Source organism: Ambystoma mexicanum, chromosome 6q (assembly GCF_040938575.1).
Source record: "Ambystoma mexicanum isolate Mex_15411 chromosome 6q, UKY_AmexF1_1, whole genome shotgun sequence".
NCBI lineage: Eukaryota > Metazoa > Chordata > Amphibia > Caudata > Ambystomatidae > Ambystoma > Ambystoma mexicanum.
The window spans coordinates 1,054,443,996-1,054,459,479 of record NC_090937.1 but is presented as its reverse complement, the minus strand read 5'-3'; the positions used below and the strand labels follow the sequence as shown (position 1 = coordinate 1,054,459,479).

General features: G+C 49.3%; 1 protein-coding gene across 2 annotated transcripts in view; it reads left to right on the top strand.

Moving 5' to 3' along the window:
* Positions 1-15,484, top strand: part of TUSC3 (tumor suppressor candidate 3) — a 1,343,405-nt gene that overhangs the window by 672,588 nt on the left and 655,333 nt on the right. The gene's annotated exons all lie outside the window — the stretch shown is intronic.

Here is a 15,484-nt window from a genome sequence, read left to right as displayed (position 1 = left end):
CGCACAGCGTATTCATGGATTCCAGCCACCAAAATCAGCCGTGGCGCACAGTGGTGCAGCGACACTGCAGCAGCGCCAGTTACGCCCCCAAGAACGTCCCTTGCACACGGAAAAGTCATCAAAATCCCCAATCCAGCGCAAAGGGCTGCGCTAACCCTGTACCAGCACGGCAAGTGGGGAACGCGTATCACTGTGGATCGCGGGAAGTTACGCACGCGATTGGCCCTGTGCAAGCGGGGTACGTGTATTACTGGGGTACGTGGGAAGTTTCACACGCGATTGGCCCTGTGCGAGCGGGGTACGTGTATTACTGGGGTGCGCGGGAAGTTTCACACGCGATTTCAGCAGGGTACGTGTATTACTGGGGTGCGCGGGAAGTTTCACACGCGATTTCAGCAGGGTACGCGTATTACTGGGGTGCGCGGGAAGTTTCACACGCGATTTCAGCTGGGTACGTGTATTACTTTGGGTGCGCAGGAAGTTTCACACGCGATTGGCCCTGTGCGAGCGAGGTACGTGTATTACTGGGGTGCGCGGGAAGTTTCACACACGATTTCAGCAGGGTACGTGTATTACTGGGGTGCGCGGGAAGTTTCACACACGATTTCAGCAGGGTTACGTGTATTACTGGGGTGCGTAGGAAGTTTCACACGCGATTTTAGCAGGGTACGTGTATCACTGGGGTGCGCGGGAAGTTTTACATGCGATTTCAGCAGGGTACATGTATTACTGGGGTGCGCGGGAAGTTTCACATGCAATTTAAGCAGGGTACGTGTATTTCGGTGGTGCCGGGGAGTCCCACACGTGATTTGGCAGTGTGGGTCCTCCCAGGTGTTCCCTGTACACCCTCCACGGCCCCTGCTCGCAGCCCACACCACAGGGGACTACCCTGCATCCCTGGTCATGTCCCGCAGGCAGCCCACCCAACATGGGCATGCCCCCCAGCAAAGGCACATGTCTCCTTGCACTACTGATCACCAACTCATGTCCTCTTGCACCCCCAACCCCCAGCATTGCGAGGCACCTGCCAGCAGGCCCCCACTCATGTCCCACTCGGGTCCTCCTGCACCCCCACCCCCCAGCATTGCGGGGCACCTGCCAGCAGGCCCCCACTCATGTCCCACTCATGTCCCCCTGCACCCCCACCCCCCAGCCTTGCGGGGCACCTGCCAGCAGGCCCCCACTCATGTCCCACTCATGTCCCCCTGCACCCCCACCCCCCAGCATTGCGGGGCACCTGCCAGCAGGCCCCCACTCATGTCCCACTCATGTCCCCCTGCACCCCCACCCCCCAGCATTGTGAGGCACCTGCCAGCAGGCTCCCACTCATGTCCCCCTGCACCCCCACCCCTCAGCATTGCGGGGCACCTGCCAGCAGGCCCCCACTCATGTCCCACTCATGTCCCCCTGCACCCCTACCCCCCAGCATTGCGAGGCACCTGCCAGAAGGCCCCCACTCATGTCCCACTCATGTCCCCCTGCACCCCTACCCCCCAGCATTGCGGGGCACCTGCTAGCAGGCCCCCACTCATGTCCCACTCATGTCCCCCTGCACCCCCACACCCCAGCATTGCAAGGCACCTGCCAGCAGGCCCCCACTCATGTCCCACTCATGTCCCCCTGCACCCCACCCCCCCAGCATTGCGGGGCACCTGCCAGCAGGCCCTGACACATGTCCCCCAGCCAACACGCCATCACAATCTAGATCCCTGGCCCTCATGGGCAGCCTCCACATGCCAAACACCCACCCAAGTATTGCATCCACCCACTCAGAAATGCCAATTACATGATACAACCCCAATGTCAAGTATGTAAATGAACACATGTCCCTCACATACACACAATGGGTGTAATTGAATGTCAAAACCCATATCATGATATGCATGAAACCAATGAGATGATACTATACATTGAAGTTTGATGAAAAAAATGTATTAAAAGCAACATAAATGGAATTAAAAATAAACAAACGACAATGGGAATTAAAAAATCCGTAAAATAATGAAAAAACACAAATCATAATCCAAAGGAAAGGTGTCCAAAGTCACAGTTCAAAAAAGTACATCCTAGGGAAAAACAAAACCGAAAACCATTTGCTTCATGGGTAAAGCCAAAAAAAATCCAACAGTCAACTATATACAAGATAAACAATCCAGGGTCCATGATCCCAACTGAAGAAATGAAACCTATCTAAAAATACTACCTAATAAAAAAACTATATACAAAAATGTGGTCCATTGTCCAAAAGGTCCAAAATCAATAAAAAAGTAAAGGAAACCTAACACTAACTACATAACTCTTTACAAGGGCAGCGGGGTAGTCCAACGGCTCACTGGTTGTTGTCATGGGCCAGGGCATCATCGAACTCCTGTTCAATGGCTTGGAGGCGGGCATGTTCCCTGGCCCCGAGGTCTCGCAGGGATAATGCAGTGTCCAGATCCAACTCCCTGCGAATACCCTTGAGGCACTCAGCCCGCCTCAGCGCCCTCCGCATGGAGTTTTCCGCCCTGACCATTGTGAGCCATTCCTCCTCTGCCCGCTGCCGCTTCGCACCTATCTCCTGGCCCAACCGCTCCCACATGGAACACACTCCCATTCCAGGGTTCTCCTGCCGATGCCTGCCCTCCTGATGTTGATGGCCCCGAGCCATGATGCCTCCCACGTCGAGCCTACCGCTGCCTCCGACCCAACTGCCTGTGCCAGCACGACGGCATCCAGGCTGATGGAATCCACCGACGCCGTCGTGCACGTGCCCTGCCCGATGATGCCGTCACATCCTCCATCTGCTGGGGTCCAGTTGCTGGTGTGTCCACCCCTGCTGGACCTCCGACTCCCGACTGTGGCCGGGATGTGATCCCCATCGAGTTGGCTGCATTGGTCGGGGCAGGTCCACAGGGGGCCCTGGTGGCATCTGGGCCGGAAGACGGCATGGAGAACGACTGGCGCATAGCCTCCACAGAGGAGGAGAGGGTCGCCAGAGTGCCTGACACGTGTACGAAACCCCGACCATGACTGCTCCCAACTGGGCCACGTTGGCACGGTGCTCTTCGTGATGACGTGCATGCTTCCCCTGGGATGCACGCACCTCATCACGAATGACACCCGTGCTCAACGCGACACCAATCAGGACCTTCTCCATACGGCCAGGGGTCCCCTCGTCCGCGGACAGGCCTGGGATGGGGCATCCCTGCTGGTGCATGGTGGTGCAGTCACAGTGTCAGGGACCGTGACATGCACAGGCACCTCCACGGCGACCTGTGCTGGCTCCTGCCCCTGCCCCTGGACTGCACCACTTACACCAGCAGGGATGCCCCCACCAGGCCCCATGTGCGGCTCAGTAGCGGCCCCCTCCTCCTCTATGGAAACCACCAACCTGGATGGCTCCACCCCGTCTTCCGCCATTGCAAGCCCCTGTGGGGGCTCACCCACCCCTTCCGCTGCAGCCGTGGGGGCATCCCCGCCGCTTTCCTCCACAGCCCTGTCTCCGCCCTCCACTTTGCGCTGTGTAGAGGGAGACATAGAACACAAGCATCAGGGTACTGTACAATGGTCCCCTAGACAGGAAGCAACAACAGATGAGTAGCACTGTCAAAGATCACTTCCAGCATGTCCCTCCACAACACATGGGTCAGTACAGGTAAAACACATGCAGTAACAGGCATGGCACATGCTATGGACATTAGCAAACATGTCCAAAGGACTCTTGAAACAAACAATGTTGTTTTTGAACTCACATGCATCATGGGTCATGCCTATAACATTCACACACTTCACCGTACTTTCATCCATCTGGACTCGTACACCCCAGACACAGTGGATGCAAGGATAACTAGGCTGCATCAGTGAATCTGAACATTGACACAGACATGTGTCATTCATCCATGGCATTCACAAGTCACAGACACGCAGGTCAGACACACAGACATGGACAACATATATGTGCATGGCATCATCACCCATCCCTCACCCCCACCCATGTCCAGGAACAGAGACTGGCATGCTCTCATCTGTCCATTCGGCATAGGGCTCCCCATGTAGCATTTAAACACATACACCAACCGTGTGCTTCACACATTACTGGTCTCACATGCATGAGCATGATGTCCCTGCACACACACACGCGTACATGGCCTATGTCACACATACAGGCAAGTATCAGACAACCAGCACACTGCAACATGCCCTGTCTCACACAGCAATGCTTGGCCACTTACCGCTCGACTCCAGAGGGGTCTGCCTCTCAAGGACCTGGACGTGGAGCGCTGGGGATATGCGTTCCAGGACCCTCATCTGATCTTCCGACAAGTGGCCCCGGCGCCCCTTAGCATCCGCTGCCTTCAAGAGGCGCCGGGCCTTGTTGAGGGTCTTGGACCTGAAGTCCTCCCAGCGCTTCTTGACATGATGGAATAGTCGGACTGCCACCCCCTCCACGTTGATGGCAGTCACGATGTCCGTCCAGATCCTGTCCTGTCCTTCCTTGTCAGCGCGTGATGATCCGAACAGGGCATCATAATGCCCCAGGACATGCTCCACCAGGACACCAACTTCCTTCTGACTGAAGCTGGTGGCCCTCTGCCCCTCTGGCTGGGGGTCACCAGTGGTCTCGGATGGTGTTTGCCCCGACATGGCGACCCCCGAGGCAGGCGTGAGTGGGCAACTGGGTCCTGGGGCTGGGCTGTGGAGCGATGGTATCCCAGTCGGGAGTTTTCTGTTCCAGCAGGGGTGGACACAGCAACTGGACCCCTGCAGATGGCTGATGTGCAGGCACCAAATGGCAGGGCACGGTGGCAGCAGGCAGGCAGGCAGCAGCAGATGGCTCGTGGGAGGCTGCTCGGGGCTCTGCGTGGCAGTAATTAGGCTTTTTGGGCAGGAGCGTGGTTTTCCCTGTGCTTACGCGTGGCCAGCTTGATACGGAGTGATTTGGCACGTGAAAATTCTGCACGTCAGCGTGTAATTCGAGGAAAGGCCCTTAGCGCGTAAGCGCGTCTGCACGCATACGCGATTTCATTGGACCGAAGACCTTTCAAGCGTAAGCGCGTCTGTGACGTGACGCGCGGGCGTGCACAGGTGTTTGTGCGCGCATGAAAATCAGCAAGTCCGCGTGGGAATGCGTGTAATCCGAGGAAAGGGCCATGCGCGTAAGTGAGGTGACGCGCTGGCGTTTCCCTCAGCACGGGTTAAAGGTGAGCAGGGGCAGCAGTTCGCTGTACGTGCCTTTCGTGGAGACCGACATGTGTTGCTGCTTCCTGTTTTGCGCGCCATCACAACTTCACAGCTATCAAGGACGTATCTCTTCTTTTGGTGGGGGTATTGGCTACGCGTGTTTTTCTGCATTGCGCTAGTCAGACCTAGAGTCGCACACGCTATTTTTCCCACTGCGGGTGCCCCTATGTATCGCACCCATTTTCGAGGTCATAGTAGCCAGCGTGTCCCACACATACGCGTTATTCGTGTCACTGGGAGCCACCGCGTACTGCGGGAGGTTGATTCCACGCACGTAGGCTGCAGGGTTGCGTACACGGTTTTACTGCAGTTTTGGGGTGCCTGAGTGTTGCGTGACCCGTCACTACATCACCGGGGTCACATACAGCCTTGCAGGTGCAGGGGGGCTGTTAACATCTTGCTTCCCATCCCCTTCACCCCAATTGCCCAGGTCAATTGTTGTGTACACCTCCCATTGGCACTACTCCATCTATGCCGGCACCACTACATCTGTGCCATGGTTGGGAGGACACCAAAGGTGAGGGGCGCCTCAGCTGGGCGTACTCCTCGTGGCGGGCGTGGTCGGGGACGTGGCCATGGTGACCAGGGAGTAGGGGGACTCCAGGGTGTCCAGGGCGGCCACAGAGGCGGAAGAGGCAGGGGTGTGCCACTTGAGCACAATGTTGTGCCATGTGTTGGTGCAGTCATGCCACCACCCCCTGTGGTTCCGGGGGATGCAGCTTCTGCATCTGGCACTGGCGCCCGTGTGACCCGGCAGTCCGTTCCATCGACTGCCATGGGCCCAAAAGTAGTGGTAGCTGCAGGTGCAGCTGTGGACACCGCCACCCAGGCTCAGGGTCTGCCAGCGCAGGCTGCGTTGGCACTTGAGGAGCCCTTGGTAGATTTCCAACAGGCCAGCAGGGAAACCATAGGGGCACGCAGGGCTGCTCTGACCAAGACACGTGTCCCTGGGGCAGTTATGTCATCTGCTGCCCCGAACAGCCGGGTGTTGGCAAGTGCAGGGGCAGATGCACCCAACAACATCCCAGTTGTGAGTCTGCCAACCAGGACCGTTGTGGTCAATGACCCTGCCACCGCGGATGTTGCTGCGCAGGGTCCATTAGAGGGCATCCAGATGCCACTGACACAAGTCAGGCCTTTGGTCTACCCTCCACCTGCCACTCCCTTGGCTCAATCCACCGAACCCACTGGCCATACTGGTCAGGGCGGCATTAGCCAGCCAGGGTCTGCGCCAAAGTCCAAGAGGAGGAAGGTTGCACCTGCAGCACAGGCTGGGACCCCCCACACACAGCCACGACCTCCTGCATGTCGAGGAAGAATCCTTTCTGCAAGCAAGAACTGGACTTCCTCGTGGACTACGTGCGGGGCCACAGCCGTGACATGGTAGTGGGTGCCAATAGTCAGACTACGGCTGCCCACTGTGACACCCACTGGAAGCATGTTGCGGAACATGTCAGTTCATTCGGCCATGAGGTGCGCACGGCGCAAGAGTGCAAAAAGCGTTGGAATGACCTCAAACGCAGCGCTAAGGCTAAGCGTGCCTCTAATTACAACTTGACTCTGGTGACTGGCCGTGGGCCTGCACCAGAGGAGGAAGAGCTCATTCCGCATGAGGCACTCGTTGCGGAGTTCATACCACCTGAATTGGTCGAAGGAGTGGGAGAGATGCTGGACTTTGATGCCCAGTCCAGTGAGTGTTGATGCGTGTTTGTTGAGAACGTGTGTGTTTCACTTGTGGGATGTGTTGTGCATGATTGCCACTACATGTTACGTGTACATCGTTATGATGTGCAAGTAATGCAATGCTTCCGTGATGTATGTATGCACTGCTGGATGGTGGACATGTGGAGCAGACGGGGACTGTCCGCATCACCACTATTGCACCCTACTGACATGCTGGTTACAAGTATGCCCCTCCGGTCCATGTTCCAGCTCACTGGCCCTTCTGCATGTGGCGTGGGGTGACCTTCCTCTCAGCCCAGGCACAATGTCATTGCATGACTGACGTGCATGTCTCCTCTGCCTGCATGCAGGGACTCCATGTAGGCATGCTCCCTTGCCCCTCTTCCGCCACTCTGCACCCCAGTTCCACCTTTGCACTGGTCTGCTTCAATCTTGCCAATGTGTACTTTCCTGTTCATGCGTCCTGTGTACATGCTAACTTCCAACGTACAATCTGCCAGACATATGCCGTGTGGTACAGCCTTTGTACTTGATGCAGGGTATCTCACTTGTACTGTGCATAGGTCAGATGTCCCGCAGGGACATGAGCGCCCATTCATACTCCATGTGCATTGCACGCATGCCCCGATGTGTCCTTGACTGGATGATCACTGTAATACAAGTCCTGGGTGACATACATTGCATGGCATCTCATCAGCCTTCCCATGTCAACTGTGGCTCAGTACTGCATTGCACACATGTTTAGGGTCTGACAATCTATGTGGCTCACAGGCCTCAGCCTGTTTAATGGCCAATGACTCTGTCCGACTGTTGTAGTGTCTTCTTCACACGTGGGCGGCCTCCAGAGTTTTCTTCATGTGTCCTGCTTACTGTCCCATCATCGTTTGCAGTGTTGTCACTTGAATCACATTAAGCTGTTGATGCCAGTCAACACTGCCCGTCAATACACAGGTGTATGGTCAGCCTTTTGATACCATGCTAGGCATCCCTGCTTTTTTACTTGGGTGGAGGGGTGCTTGGCTTGTAGATATGCTACCCATTGAATGCACAGTGCACGTGATGCCTGAATTTGACCTTGCACTGCCTTCACATTTCCTGACACACACCATGGAGTCCTAGTACATGTAGGTAGTGAGTGGCGTACACATTTTCTGCACTGCATAGACCCACTTTCATGCAAACTGCCACCTTTCAACAGGTCTGATCACAGAAGCAATTCAAAGTTGACCCAGCATGCATGCCAGGTTCTATGTTGTGTGTCACATGTCTGCCTGATGTGTTTGTTGTCGGTGTGTGTGTGTGTTGTGTGCTTCTGACATGTGTAGTGACCTTTTTTCTCTCTCTTTTTCAGGTGATGACGCAATGGAGGCGGAGGATGGTGTTGTCATGCCAGACACAGGGTTGTTACCACTACATCAACCACGCACAAGTGGGGGTCGTGGGGTGGTAGGCCACGAAAACCCCCAAGTGCTACAGTCCATCTTGTCTCTGGCTGCCTATAAGTCCAACCTTGATGACGACTCTGACAGGCCCAGAGTGTCTTTTATTGACTGAAATGTAAAGGTTGGAGTGCAAAGAAGCTTTGCTTATACATTTTAAATCTGTAGATTCTGACTTAATTTTCTACTAGAGAGAACCTATGTGCCAATTCATTGTGTTCGATATATACTTCTTTTTTCCATAGATTGTTCAATTTCCTCTCGTTCGCAGAAATTACTGCGATCTACCTTGAACCATTGTAAGATTACAAAAATACAACTGCATGGATTCACAGTGGAAGGGCATACCTTTTGTTAGTCTATACGCATGACCACCTCAAAATCTAAACACATCACAACATAACCTTTGAACAATCACTCAAACAGAGCAGTATCCAGCATACGAGTGACGATCAGAATTAGAAAGAAAAACATCATAAGTCTTAATAAGTGGCCTAACTCATTTGATGGACGGTGGTGGCAACTAGAACGTAAGGTTCTTTGCGGGTTATGAACAACAATAAAGGATGTAAATAAATCAATCACAAGAGCATTGTCTGAGGAAGGGACTACAGCTGTTCAGTGCCGTCTGCTGTGTACATTTGCATACTCTTGAAGTTTAAGTTGTTGAACTGTTCATCTTATGTAAAATGATTATTCCCCATGGAACCTGTTCTTAAAACGTATAATCCAACTGCACCTGCAGGAATGACTTGCAATCTTTCAGCAAACAAAGTCTAAATAGGTCTGTATGTATGTGCAAAGGTGCTTAAGTAATTGATATCAATATGTAGGTCTGTGTGTGTGGCAGTAAACATATTTGGCTCTTTATATATTCATTTTGAGGTTATTCATCAGAATACAGTGGGTGAATGCGGGATGGTTTAGTGGGCAAAGGTCGTCTAATGTGTAAGTAGATCTAGAAAGAGGTCTTTCTGAGTGTAGTCACAAGACAGTGTGTTGTGTGGCTTGCCAGGCGCAGCGTTCTGTTATTTGTTTATGCTGTAACCTGAATGAATGCTGTTGTGCAAATAAGCAGCCGTGTGTGGTTTCATTTTCATGGATATGCAGATATACATCAAAATGTAGGAATGCTTACCTAGAAGAGGGAACATTAAATGTCAAATTGTTATACAGTGCTTTGTGCCTAAAGAATTACGCATTTTAGAGATTCAGTAGGTGTTACTATCACGTAATGTAAGGTACTGAATGGATCGACTGCGAAGTAAAAAGGGCAGAATCAGCTTCTCTGGTATTCAAAACTATGATGTAATGTTACACACAAGTATTGCTGAGCGGTTTTACTATTATTTTGCCATCAAATTGCTAACTAAGCCTATAGGTCTTAGTTATCTGTAATTCTACTTGTGAAAATAACAACAATTGGCTGTACAGAATTGCATAATATGTATAATAACCTCTGATGCGTGTTTCCTCTTTGGCATATAATAGACGTTTAACAGTAATCTGGAGAGATAGAAATAATCTCGGTCAAGCATGTCAGCAGTTGAGTTTACTTCCAAAGTGGTAAGGGACATACATACGGCATTACAAAATCGAGCAATGCTGTTGCCAAGAGTTTTGGCTTTTCTGTAGGCCGGGGAAAGACACTTGCCAGATGTTAATTGGCCATTGATGGTAGCAGATGCCAAATCGTGCGAGTACCTGGGCATCTAATAGCAGTGCCTGGCTAATGCCTAATACTTATACACAAGCCAAAACTGTTGGCTTTGCAAATGCTTGTTTTGAAAAGGACTTCAGCGAAAGACAAGCATAGTGCTTTTAAATCTAGTGTCCGAAGGCATACATGGTTAAGACATTTTTATGACACTGGTAGCATGTAGCCTGTTTACAGCGCCAATCAAGTCATTAACTCTAAGAAGACTGCTTTGAAAAAACACTGGCAGGCATGAGGGCAAAGTTTAATGGTAAGGCTCGGTTAAAGCAAGCTTAAACAGTTCTTATGAGGGAGGTGTATTGTGCGGGTAGGGGCTGTAACTGGTTGCGAATGGCCATAGGAATTAGAATGGCAATGGGCAGTCGATGAACGGGCAAATAAACATCTACAAGCTGTGTCTCCCTCCTCATATTTCATATTTTCTGTAGGGCAGAAGCACCACCATTTCAAAGTGCTTCCTTTTGGCTTCTCTCTGCTCTCCAGGCTGTCGCCAAAGCATTGGCTCCAGTGGTGGGGATTCTACTCAAGCTATGGATTGCTGTATATCCCTTCTTGGACGATAGGGTGAACATGCTGGTTTCCCCTTGCATTTATACCTAGTTCATCCATAGGACATACAAATTACTGCTAGCACACTGCCTTCTCATCAGCAAGAAGATACCTCGCTAGACTCGAGCTCAGCAGTTACAGTTCATAGGCGCTGTTTCCAACTCTTTATCAGGGTGGGACAATCTCCAGGAGTACAGGACCTGCTGTCTTCAGGGAGCAATCCAGAGATTATGCCAGGTCCTAAAGGCCCGTACTTGGTTTTGTTTCTGGAATCCGGGCCTGATGGCTGTGTGTTTATTACATATATTTTCTACAAAAAGATGATGTATTTAAAAAGTGTCTGAACCAAAGGGTGAATGACAGATGGTATATCCAAAAATCGAATTTTATACATGAAAATTACAAATTTTATTAAACATATAGAATTTTAACACTCATAAAATGATCATATGTAAAACTAGATAAAATACATACAAAATATGCATCAAAGAACACAAGGAATACAAAAATGTGGGTTGGTGTGTCTATTATCTAAATCAAAAACTCTTGTGTGATACTTCACACTGGAATTATTTCTCTTATTTCAGAAACTTGTTATTATTCTCTGAAACCCAACTTGCACAAGTTTCTGTCCCAAGAACTCAGACAAATGTAGGACATTCATCAGGGGTATATTGTTTCTTGTGCTTCTACTGGTGATAAATCTTCTCTATTATCACTTCTTGACTGCCACATATGTTTGATGATGCGGACCCTATTGGTTAAAGACACTCTTTTAGAATTTACCTATTAACGTTTATGATCTTATCAATAGACCTTCACAAAAGCCCAGATCCTCATAGGGGACTAGATATGTTATACTCTTACCTTAGAAACTGCAGGAAAAGTATCCATAGTCTGAAATACACCAAAATGGTAGAGATTTCCTTTTCTTAGGGAATATCGCCCCAAAACTTCTTTCTATTCTACGACAGAGAAAAAAACACTGTACAGAGTCTACTGCTTTTTTAAACCATTGAGACTACTCTCTCCTCTTTGGGAAACCTCTTACCTGCAAGGATTTATGTTGATGTGATTCCATACTCTTACTATGCCGTCACTTGGCTGGCAAAGAATTGGTATAGGTATACTTCTCAGTTGAAAAACTGGGAGAAAACGGAGAAAAAAAGAGAACTAAATGTGTTGGTTCAAGACCACTGTTCTTAGCTATTGTATAGACCATATAGATTGTTAACCCTTAAAGACAAGATGAGATGAGTCTATAAAACCCCCTTCAACACACTTACTTTAGAAGTGTTCACTGTTCTCTCTGTGCATCTATCCGGATATCAAGATGAAAGTCCAGGCGACACAGGCCTCCAATGTACTCCATTCTTTCCTTCTCAAAGCAGTAAGAAACTCCTTATATCCACATCTAGGATAAGGGAAAACCATACATTTCCTGTAAGTCGGTCTAATGGGGGTTTCAGGTGTAAACCTGTCTGTTTTAAATCAATCCAAAAAATAGCTGAAGGGATTTTAAAATAAATACCTCACCCTAGATTCGCATTCTCCAAGTGAAAACATCAGTCGATTGCTATCGCAGTCCGTTGCTGCCTAAAATGGCTGTTTTAAATATGGACTTGCGTGTGTGCCGCAATGACATCATCTGTAAATACGTAATGATGCCATCGCGTAGTTGCATAAATTGCTGCGAATTTCCAACTTAAAATCTCTCCAACATAGTAGGGAATTGTAGTTCTAGTGCGGATATCGCTGCAAATTTCCACACTGAGACACCCGGTGGCGCCTCATTTAATACTCTTACAAACGTACCAGATTTCTATGTTCAAATTTATACCAGGTTTGGTTACCTGAAACCGTCCGCTCCATGGTTGACCCCTAGCCTATGAACCTGTAAAGAAAGACGTTTGCTGTCTTAAATACAGGTGGCGCTCTAACTATGATCAAGATTTAAGAAATGCATATAGTTTAGAAGTGACCCACTACCATAAGACAATTACAGTAGCACAAACTCTGTTTTATGCCAGTTCCATCACCTCTGCAGCCTGTTCTGCACGAGAACTATTTAAGATTGCAAAGGAACTCTCCTCTAAACCCCCCCACCCCCACCAGAGGTTAATTCCACCAGCCCTCGGACTTGATGTGACGCTACTGGTGCTTCCTTCTCTGAGAAGATTTGTCTGATCCATCTGTCAATTATCAATGAGAGCAAGTATCATGCTAACCTCGGTCAGAATGTAGGGATTATAAGTACACGTAAAATTAAACCTATCAATTTAAACCTATTGATAATGTAATTGTATTTGAGGCATTGAGTCAGCTTAGATCATCATCTCCTACTGGTGCGGTTCCCCTGAACATTCTACAGGCTCTCCAGATTGTTATGCACATATTTACAGCAACCCTTCGCTACTCGTTCTCATCCGGAATCATTCCTGCCCCCAGAAACATGCTTTGGTCACCCCATTCTTGAAAAAAGACCACCTTGATTCATTAACAGAGAGAAACTACTATCCCATATCTTTGCCCCCACTGCTTATGAAGCTCATAGAAGTGACTATAACCCCATATTTTTCCTGCTTCTTGGAAACAGCTGTCTGCATCCATTCCAATCGGGCTTTGGATCTCTGATGGGAACGGAGTCTGTTGTGGTTTTGCTCTTGGATGATTTAGCAGTGCTACAGGACCACGGCTGTGGAGTGGGGTGGGGAAGATGGAGCTCATAGTGTCGATTCTCCTTGACCTCTCTGCGTCCTTCAATACAGTGGACCACAACATTTTCCTTTTCTACCTTGATCAGGCTGTGATCTCCAGTAGCCATCTGTCCTGGTTTTCATCCTTTTTTGCCGAGCGTTCCCAAACTATTTCCTTCCGCTCCTGCTGCTCTGCACCTTCTGCAATTTCCTGTGGCATGCCCCAGCGGATCCTTCCTCTAGCCTTTTTTTTCTATACCTACGACCTCTAGCGGACCTTATCTCAGAATATAGGGTCCACTTCTACACATTTGTTGATGACACACAACTTGTGCTTCATCTTGACTCACCCCTAACTGAGCCACCATACGAACTTAGAGATTGTCTTTCAGCAATTGGAAGCTGGATGTCGGCCAACTGGCTAAAGTTAAATGGAATGAAGACCAAGGTTTGGGCAATCGGCTCTCAGACAATGAAAGCCAGCTGGTGTGTGGAGTAATGGCCAGGCTTGCTTAGCCCCTGCTGGCACCCAGTATCTTGTTAAGAGTCTGGGTGTGAAGCTTCTTTTGTCATGATCAAGAGCGGCACAGATTACTGCAGTCGGTAACACCGGCTTCGCCAAGCTTAAAATTGTCCCTTTCCTACCCGCCGACTGTCAGTCAAGGTGGTCACCTCATCATCATGGGATCAATCGACTATTGCAATGGGATTTATGTAGGTCAACTGGCTTTTAAAATTCAACGCCTGCAGAGCCTCAAAAATTCTGCAGCGTAATTGGCCTTAGAAGCTCCAAGATTCATCCGCCTGTTCCTCTGAAGCAACTTCAGTGACTGCCTGTTAAAGATTGTATCAAGTTTAAGATGGTATGTATTACTCGTCAAGCTATTCACAAAATGGGTGCAGCCTATCTTCAAGCTAAATTAGAGCGCTATCAGCCCATTTGGTGGCTGCCCTCAGAGTCCCAACTGCTGCTGAAAATTCCACACTTTCAGAAAATTCAGATTCGGGAGCAGTCGTTTTCAATCCTGGTCCCCACTCTCTGTAATGCTTTGCCTCTCTCTTCGTGGGTGGCAGCAGGCTACCTGCATTTTTGAAAACCCTGAAAACACATATTTTTAAATAGTACCTTGGGTTTGTGAGCTCATTTGTGTAACCCCCCAGCGCCTAGATGCCCTCGGGCCTTACTCTGCGCTCTACAAATTCAGTACATTACACATGACATCACTCATCAGGGATTGATGGACTCTCATCATCAATATAGATATGGCTAAAAAGACAATGAATACAAGGCATAATAAATAGTGGAAACAATTGACCCTCTCCTCCATGTGGGCTGACTGAGGATATCACCTATGATAGTCCCATTCACGTTTTGCAGCCCCCACACACATACATTTTGACAACAACTACCGGTTGCACATGATGCATTTTTACTATGATAGTAATAGTTCTCGTCGTCCAGGGATACATCGGTCAACGCATCAAAAAGAGAATGCACGCAAGGGGTTACAATAGATTGGGATCAATAGTATCTTAACATCCTCATTTGTATGTTCACGTTGATAAGATAGACTCACAGCAAGTAAACTATCAGAAGTGGACACCCATTCCTTTGAGGTAAAACCCATGGTATTTTTATTCCAATCATAATGCCGCCAAACGAGCAACCTTTTACACCTTTATTTACATTTTTGAGAAATATTGAGTAGGTATCTAGGGAAGGAGTGTCCATCAGCCATACCTCCTGTAAGAAAGCAAATCATAGTTTAGTAAATCGGGGAATTTGCTACTAGCATTTAAGAAGCTTGTGTGCCCTCTAGAGTTCCAGGAAATATTTATTTGGTGTGTATTAAAGGTCCCTTGGCTTTACAGTCACTCCTTCCACTAACTGTTCTACACCCACTTGACACACTAAAACACAAACTCATACTGCAGTACCACTTTTACTCACTATCCAAAATCTACTTTTTTCCAAACATCACCTCCACACTCCACCACTCCTTCCTCCCGCCTGCTGGACTCTTGGTCGTTAACATCCTCCTCCTTTGACCTCCCCTGAACATCTGCACATCCTGCTTCCTGTTCTTTTCTTTTATATATATCCCTACGCCTCTTTGGTTTTACTCTTTGCCCCTGGCCAATCTGGCCCTGCTTTCCCTCAAACAGGATGTGTTGTA